Source organism: Phragmites australis, chromosome 22, assembly GCF_958298935.1.
Source record: "Phragmites australis chromosome 22, lpPhrAust1.1, whole genome shotgun sequence".
In the NCBI taxonomy this organism is placed as follows: domain Eukaryota; kingdom Viridiplantae; phylum Streptophyta; class Magnoliopsida; order Poales; family Poaceae; genus Phragmites; species Phragmites australis.
This window is the reverse complement of record NC_084942.1, coordinates 16,629,552-16,637,540: the sequence shown is the minus strand read 5'-3', so window position 1 is coordinate 16,637,540 and position 7,989 is coordinate 16,629,552.

Sequence of the window (7,989 nt, the reverse complement as noted above, 5' to 3'; positions counted from 1 at the left end):
GTAAATATTAATACAAATTTTATATGTAAAATAAAAAAAATCAGTCATTAGTGACGCGTCAAAATTACGACTCGTCACTTATGACCTTCGGCAAAGAAGGTAAAAGGATAAAGTATCCGATGTTCATCACAAACACGCAATAGCTGAGGTGGTAACACGTGTGCGCGAGGGGAGGTGGCGTGTTCGATTCCCGCTTGACGCAAAGACTGAAAATAGTGCTAAAAAATAGAAGTGACCCGTGGCCAGTGGTGATAGGCATGTGTTGAGATGGCTCAGGTGAAAAAAATATTTTTTTGACCTTTTTTTAATCAAAAAACGCGAAAAACGTAAATCAATCATAAGTGACGGGTCGTAACTCTGACCTGTCACTTATGACTTATAATAAGTGATGGGTCACAATTATGACCCGTCATTTATGACCTTAATAAGTGACGGATCAAGTTTCGACCCGTCACCAATGATCTTATTGGTGACGGATCTTTACCCGTCACTTATGACTAGTCATCAGTGACGTATTCGGAGTGACGAGTGCGACACCCATCACCCATGACGATTATGACCTGTCACTTTTGAGCTTTTTTCACGTAACTGGGGGCGCAAGGGGGAGCAGTGGGCAGGAGCTTGCTGCCGCAGACAGTGGAGGCGCATAGAGAGATGAAAGGACTGGAGGCCCTGCCATGGTCACGCCGCCCCTCGAGGCTGTGCAGAGGAGGTCCGAAGCAGGAGAGGAGAAGCGGGCGAGGCGGATCTTGGTGGGAGGAACAAATCCTTCTATCAATCTCGGACGTTGGCCGATGAATCAAGGGCTAAGGGTGGCAGAGCTCGGTGGGATGCACAGCACGGCTTGGTGGGATGGCAGCATGGTTCGGCGTGGCAAGGCCTTCGGCCGGCTTCCTGCTCCTTCCTCCCTATCCAGAGCGGCGGCCGACATAGAGGTAGGCAGCAGCGAGCGTCGCCATCCGGCTCCTCTACGCCTCGGGGAGCCGCTAGGGCAATAGGGCCTCCGGCCCCTCTCTCTCCATCTACCCCCCCCCCCTCTCCTCTATCTTCCTCCAAACGGATTTGGGGTCGGATTCGTTGGAGGATAGGATAGCGGCTCCATTTCAAACGGATTTAGGTTCTCTTCAAATCCCTTTGTTGCATGAATGGTTGCTGATCGCACTGTCTAGAGTGTCGGACACATATGTTAGAATTCAATTCGAATTCAGATGTCCGCTTCTATAAAGAAAAATTGGACACACGAAATACAACTTAGAATCTAACATAGTTGTCGAAATCCGACTCGGATTTATGGTGTCCGATTTGATAAAAAAAAAATATGAGTGTTCAGGTAACACCTGACTCTGAAGAAGGTAAATCTTCTCAATTACCTATGCAACAAAAAGTAAGCTTATATTCTGGTAGCGCAATGATGCATTTGGGCAACTACGGTGCGCACAGTTTTCCGTAGTCTATTATGAACTGCAATCCCCACATGTACTTCTGAAAGTGAAGTGATGCATTTTAATTTCTGTCGCGTTTACGCGGCATGTTTGAAGTAGTCCATCGCACGACATTTCCCTACTTGGATCGAGTTGGAGCTGATGATTCTCAGTTACCTCACAATGTATGACTCATGGAGTTGAGCTCATTGTAACTTAACTGGTGTTCTGCCGTGTTCATGTGAGAAGGAGTAGGCTGAACTGGAGGCATCCCCCTGCACAGCTTCATCTACTGCAGAAGCCTCCATTCCAAACCTGAACATCCGGTGAGCATCCATCCATCCACCCACTCTCTCAATTGCTTGGCACGTTATTTGTTCGTTCAGTTCCCTCAACTGAAACTCTGAGAGCTGGCCGGTAAACCGCAGTGCCCCTGACTCCAACGAGGTAGGACTGGCGAGCGGCGAGCGGCGGCTTGCCGTGGTGGATGCTCCGGCCGTCAGCCAACGGTTAGAGGAGGACTGAACCTGAATACGTGTGGCCTCAGATGTCGTGTGGTTGTCTCACTCTGACACATGGTTGCTTAATAATGAATGAATGTCACCAGCTAAAGGGAATGGATCCCCTGACTTCAGGTGACTTTAAATTGATGTGAACCGTTGAATTTAAGATGGACTGATCTGGTTTGATGCTACAATGATGCTACAGTATTTTCTGCTACAGTACCATGCATGAAGTCACGGTACTGCCCATCCCTCACATTTCACTCTTCATCTATGACTTTTCCGTGCTAAAATCAGAGAATTTCGATCCCAACTAAAGATGCTGGAACCTAATTCAATTCGTTTTGATCTCCCTCATGTGGTGTCTGTGACATAGAATTTTTTTAATCTTCTAAATAAAAAATTGTCCAAATTTAAAATTTTACAGGTCTAGACTCATATTGTCTTTCTAACGGGCAACATGTTTAAAAATATAAAAATATTGTGTTCCAATATTATCAAAATTTAAAACACTATTAAAATAGTTATAAAAAATTCTGAAAAAATTATGTAGTATAGAGAATGTTATCATCTAGCTCTTCAATAAATTTCAACTCAAATAATTACTTCGATAGTGTTTTTTTTAGAATCCTAAATTTTGTTTTTTCTCATTGTACAAGCCATATTTTGTTTGAAAAATTTTAGAGAGCTAGATGATAACATTCTCTATAGCACATAATGTTTTTAGAATTTTTTATAACAATTTAGATAGTGTTTTAAATTTGAGAGCATTAGAAAGTAGTATTTTTTATTTTAAAACCTATCACCCGTTCAAAGGGTGACAGGATTTAGATCTATAATTTTTTAAAACGGAGACATATATTTACAATTTTTTATTTAAAAATATAAAAATAAAAAACATACTACATATGCTGCTGATTGGGGGCAAAAATCCAAAAGTGGACAACATATACAATCGTATTTGCCAAAATAGACAACATATCATCGCATTTACAATTCTAGCATGCATATTAGGCACCTCATTTACCGAAAGCCGTTTTACGGTAAATGATGTGCCGAATATAGGTCGGCTCCACCGTATTTAGCACACGAGGTGCCGAATATAGCACTATAGACCATATTTATTACTTCATGTGCCGAAAATCAAGTGTATTTAGTGCTATAAACGGCACCTCACTTGTCGAAAATGGCCTGGATTCTATGTGGTCGCATTGTGTTGCCTCATTGTCACGTTACGTCACGTCGATCGGTTGTTTTGGCATGGCTGGTTTGGGTGGTGCTGGATTTTGTGCTAATTGTGTCGCGTGCTACCCGCTATAAAGTGAGGAGTGAGGAGGAACAGCAGAGGAAAACAGTGGAGCTCTGGCGAGGAGCAGAGGCGAGGAGCAGCAGAGGTGAGCAGCAGAGCTCAGGAGAGGGGGAGCAACACCGCGGGGAGAGGAGGAGCAGCAGCATGAGATTAGTTATAGTAAGTATTTAGATTATGTAGGTAATTAGTACTTAGATTAGTAGTAGTAATTAGAGTAAGTAGATTATTTAATCCATTCGATACATTTGATAAATTATATTAAATGTAATCGAATGGATGGTGTACTTGTACTCCTACTCAATTTATCTAATTATGGATCCTGATTCGTAGTTCAGGTTATTCATAATTTAGGCATACATCACATTGGTGACAAAGGATGAGGTTATGTTCCTATGGCTGGGCTCAAGTTCGTCCATCATGCAAATGTGCTCGACCACAATCAACATCTCCCAATAGTCAGCCCACTTCCTCTTGAAGCTATGCACTCATCACGGGTAACTCTCATTCGCACACTTGACATCATAGTCATAGCTTGCTTGACTTGACAATATAAAACTGTCGTCAAAGAGGTAAAAAAATCCTAGATAGGAAGTGGGTTGGTCTTAAAATAATCAAGTCGCAACATACTTCATGACCTGACTGGTAGGATACCTAGCACCTTGAGTCACCTCATTCAGCGTATACTCCTAGGCCACTTGATTTCCTTCATTCACCACAAGGTTGTTAAAGTTAGGATTATCCCAGTCCGTGGGAACTGAAGCATCGTTCTCATCATCCGAGATGTCATACTCAGGTGATTTTTCAAGCTCATGATCATCCTGGTCCATCTATTTAATTAGAGAAGGGATTCATTCCCCATCGTCTGCCTCAATGGTAGATTCATTTGAATAATCGGGTGAATGTGCACTATCTGGATCGACATCCTCCTCATACTCTTCCTCGACACCCTCCTCCTACGTGTACCCCCACCCTATATCTCCTTAACTGTCTCCTTATTCTACCATTACACAAGCAACATAGGAGGTCAACCTTTGTGCACAATATCATGCAGGTACTTCTTCCACATTTCATCTTCATAGAGAGGGAACACTTCCCAGTACACACCTTCTTTGTAATGGTTGTCAACAATGTTAATGGTCATCTCTTGAATCTCGAGGTCTATTTTGAAACCCCGCATCAATCAGGCATATAAGTATTTGACACTTTCGTGCATAGGTCTAGAGATACTCTTGTCCATTGACTGAAATACAAATAATACTACCCCTTTCGGACCATATAATATTTCCTGTCCCTATAAAAAAAATCCTAAACTACCACATATCCGACATACCTGGCAACCATTGACAAAAACTCTAATATTATTGCAACAGAAAATAAATAATTATTTAAAACTACATCTGCAATAGAAAATTGATTACAAATATAGCTCAACATGTAATCTATACTGCAACAAAATATTCTCGAACCGTACATCAAACAGCTCTAAATCCTACATCTACCACTTCAGTTATGACTATACTATATCTAAAACATACATATAATACCTAACATATGTCTAAATACTACATCTAATTACTAGAATATACATATAAATATGATCTAATTGCTAAACTATATCAAACCCTAATTCTAAAACTAGATCTACATTCTAACCTATGACTAGTAGCTATCCTACTATATTTGTAAAAAACTTCTAGATCTCACATCAAACCTATGTCAAAACCTAGCACTACTGATTATCCTACCGGGTTTATAAATAAATCGAAGAAAAAAACATACCTTTTTTCTCTGGCAAGGCTTCACCGCACAATTTCCCCCTCTCCCCTCCCCTCCCCTCCTCTCATCTCATCTCCTCTCGACTTAGTGGGAACAAATGAGGTGTGATGCAAGCAGGACCGGCCACACTGGTTTAAATACCCAAAAGGTCTTGCCCCTGCGGGACCTTTTGGGTGGGCCCGCACGATGGAGATGTCATAAAGATCTTGCTCGTTCAGCGGACGAGAACTTGATCTCATCTAATGAACAGGCGAGATCTTTCTCTCTCTGGTTATTTAATTCAGTGACTCTCGGGGCCCACAAAATCCCGTCCGTTCAACGAGCGAGATCTTATTCTCGCATGTTGAACGGACGACGGTATGTTAGACCTGCGATTTTTTGAAATGGACGTGTATTCTTGAAAATATCAAAGAAATAAAATATATAAAAAATCTATATTTCAAGGCCATGAGCTGAAGTCTGGACAGCTTGGGCCTGCTTCTGCCCTTGGATAATGCATGACTAGCAGAACTTAGTGGTTGTGCTGGGGTCTTAGGGAAGCGGTTCTCCATTCGTTCCGGTCGATCTTAGGATTTCTTACCTTCCCGCCTAGGCTAGCTCCCACGCCAATCCAGAAGCATATGTTACAGAAACTACAGCAAACTAAATGGGCTGGACTAAAATATAGCAATACATTGTGAGCCCAATCATCGGCAAAAATTCAAAAATAAACAACATATACAATTGTATTTACCAAAATAGATAATATATCATCATATTTACAATTCTAGGATACATATTGGACACCTCATTTACCGAAAACCATTTTTCGGTACGAGGTGCCGAATATAGACCGACCTCACTATATTCGACAGAGGTACCGAATATAGTACTGTGAACCATATTCGGCATCTCATGTCCAAAAATCAAGTGTATTCAGCACATGAGATACCAAATATGATCCACAGTACACAGACTTTCTTTTGTTAGGATGCTGTTCTTTTTATGGAATCCTTGTTTCTGTCATTTCGGTTGTTATTTTCTGAGTTCTGTTTTTTAGGCTTGTTTCCTTTTCGAAGGGTACAACCAGAACGAACACTACCTATGCATCCCACACTCAACCACCCATGTGCATCTCTCAAACATGCTAAGGAAGAGATTGGACGGCCCTTGGCCGTCGGTGCGCAAGAAACGCGTAGTCCAACTAAACACGTACACGTATGTGCACCTGCTCAGGATTAATCATGTGATAACTCACACCTAGTGTGGGAGCTAGCCTAGGCGGGAAGGTAAGAAATCCTAAGATCGACCGGAACGAGTGGAGAACCGCTAGCCTAACACCCCAGCACAACCACTAAGTTCTGCTAGTCATGCATTATCCAGGCGCAGAAGCAATCCCAAGTTGCCCAGACTTTAGCTCATGGCCTTGAAATATAGGATTTTTTTATATATTTTTATTTCTTAATGTTTTCAAAATAAACAGCCGTTTCAAAAAATCACAAGTCTAACCTACCATCGCCCGTTCAACGGGCGAGAACAAGATCTCGCTCGTTGAACGGGTAGGATTTTGTGGGCCCTGGCGGTCAACGAATTAAATAACCAGATAGAGGAACATCTCGCTCGTTCATCAGACGAGATCAAGTTCTCGCCCGTCAGGCGAGATCTTCGTGACGTCTCCACCGCACAAACCCACCCAAAAGGTCTCATCCGTTGAGGGGGCGAGAACTTTTTGGTATTCAAACCGGCGTGGCCGGCCTTGCTGGCATCACACCTCATTTGTTCCCACTGAGTCAAGAAGAGAGGAGATGAGAGGAGGGGAGGGGAGAGGGGAAAATTGTGTGGTGAAGCCCTATCCGAGGGAAAAGGTATGTTTTTTCTCTGATTTATTTATAAACCCGGTAGGATAGTCATTAGTGCTAGGTTTTGACATAGGTTAGATGCTAGATGCTAGATTTTTTTTACAAATCTGATGGGATAGCCACTAGACATAGGTTAGAATGTAGATCTGGTTTTAGAATTAGAGTTTGATATACAGCATTTAGATCATATTTATACGCATATTTTAGCAATTACATGTAGTATTTAGACATATGTTAGGTATTAAATATAAGTTCTAGACATAGTGTAGCCATAACTGATGTGTTAGATGTAGTATTTAGAGGTGTTTGATGTACGGTCCGGGAATATTTTGTTGTAGTATAGATTACATATTAGGTTATGTTTGTAATGAATTTTATATTGTAGATGTAGTTTTACATAATTATTTATATTTTGTTGCAATAATTTTAGGGTTTTTGTTGATGCTTGCCAGGTATGTCGGATATGTGACAGTTTAGGATTTTTTTTATAGGGACAATGAAATATTATATGGTCTAGAAGAGGTAGTATTGTTCAGTCAATGGACAAGAGTATCTCCAGACCTATGCACGAAAGTATCAGACACTTGTATGCCTGGTTGATGCGGGGTTTCAAAATAGACCTCAAGATTCAAGAGATGACCATTAATATTGTGGGCAACCATTACAACGAATGTGTATACTGGGAGGTGTTCCCGCTCTGGGAAGATGAAGTGTGAAAGAGGTACCTGCAGGATGCTGTGCACAGAGGTTGACCTCCTATGTTGCTTATGCAATGGAAGAATAAGGATGCAGTTAAGGAGATACAGGGTGGGGGTACACGGAGGAGGAGGGTGCTGAGGAAGAGTATGAGGAGGATGTCGATCCGGATGGTGCACATTTACCGGATTATTCGAATGAACATACCGGTGAGGTAGACGAGGGGAAACGAATCCCTTCTCTAATTGAATAGGAACATAACCTTGTCCTTTGTCACCAATATGATGTACGCCCAAATTGTGAATAACCTGTACTACAAATCAGGGTCCATAATCAGGCAAATTGAGAAGGAGTACAAGTACACTATTAGCTACAACAAGGCATGGATGGCGAAGAGGAAGGCAATCGAGATGAGGTTCAAGACCTATGAAGCGTCATATGAGAAT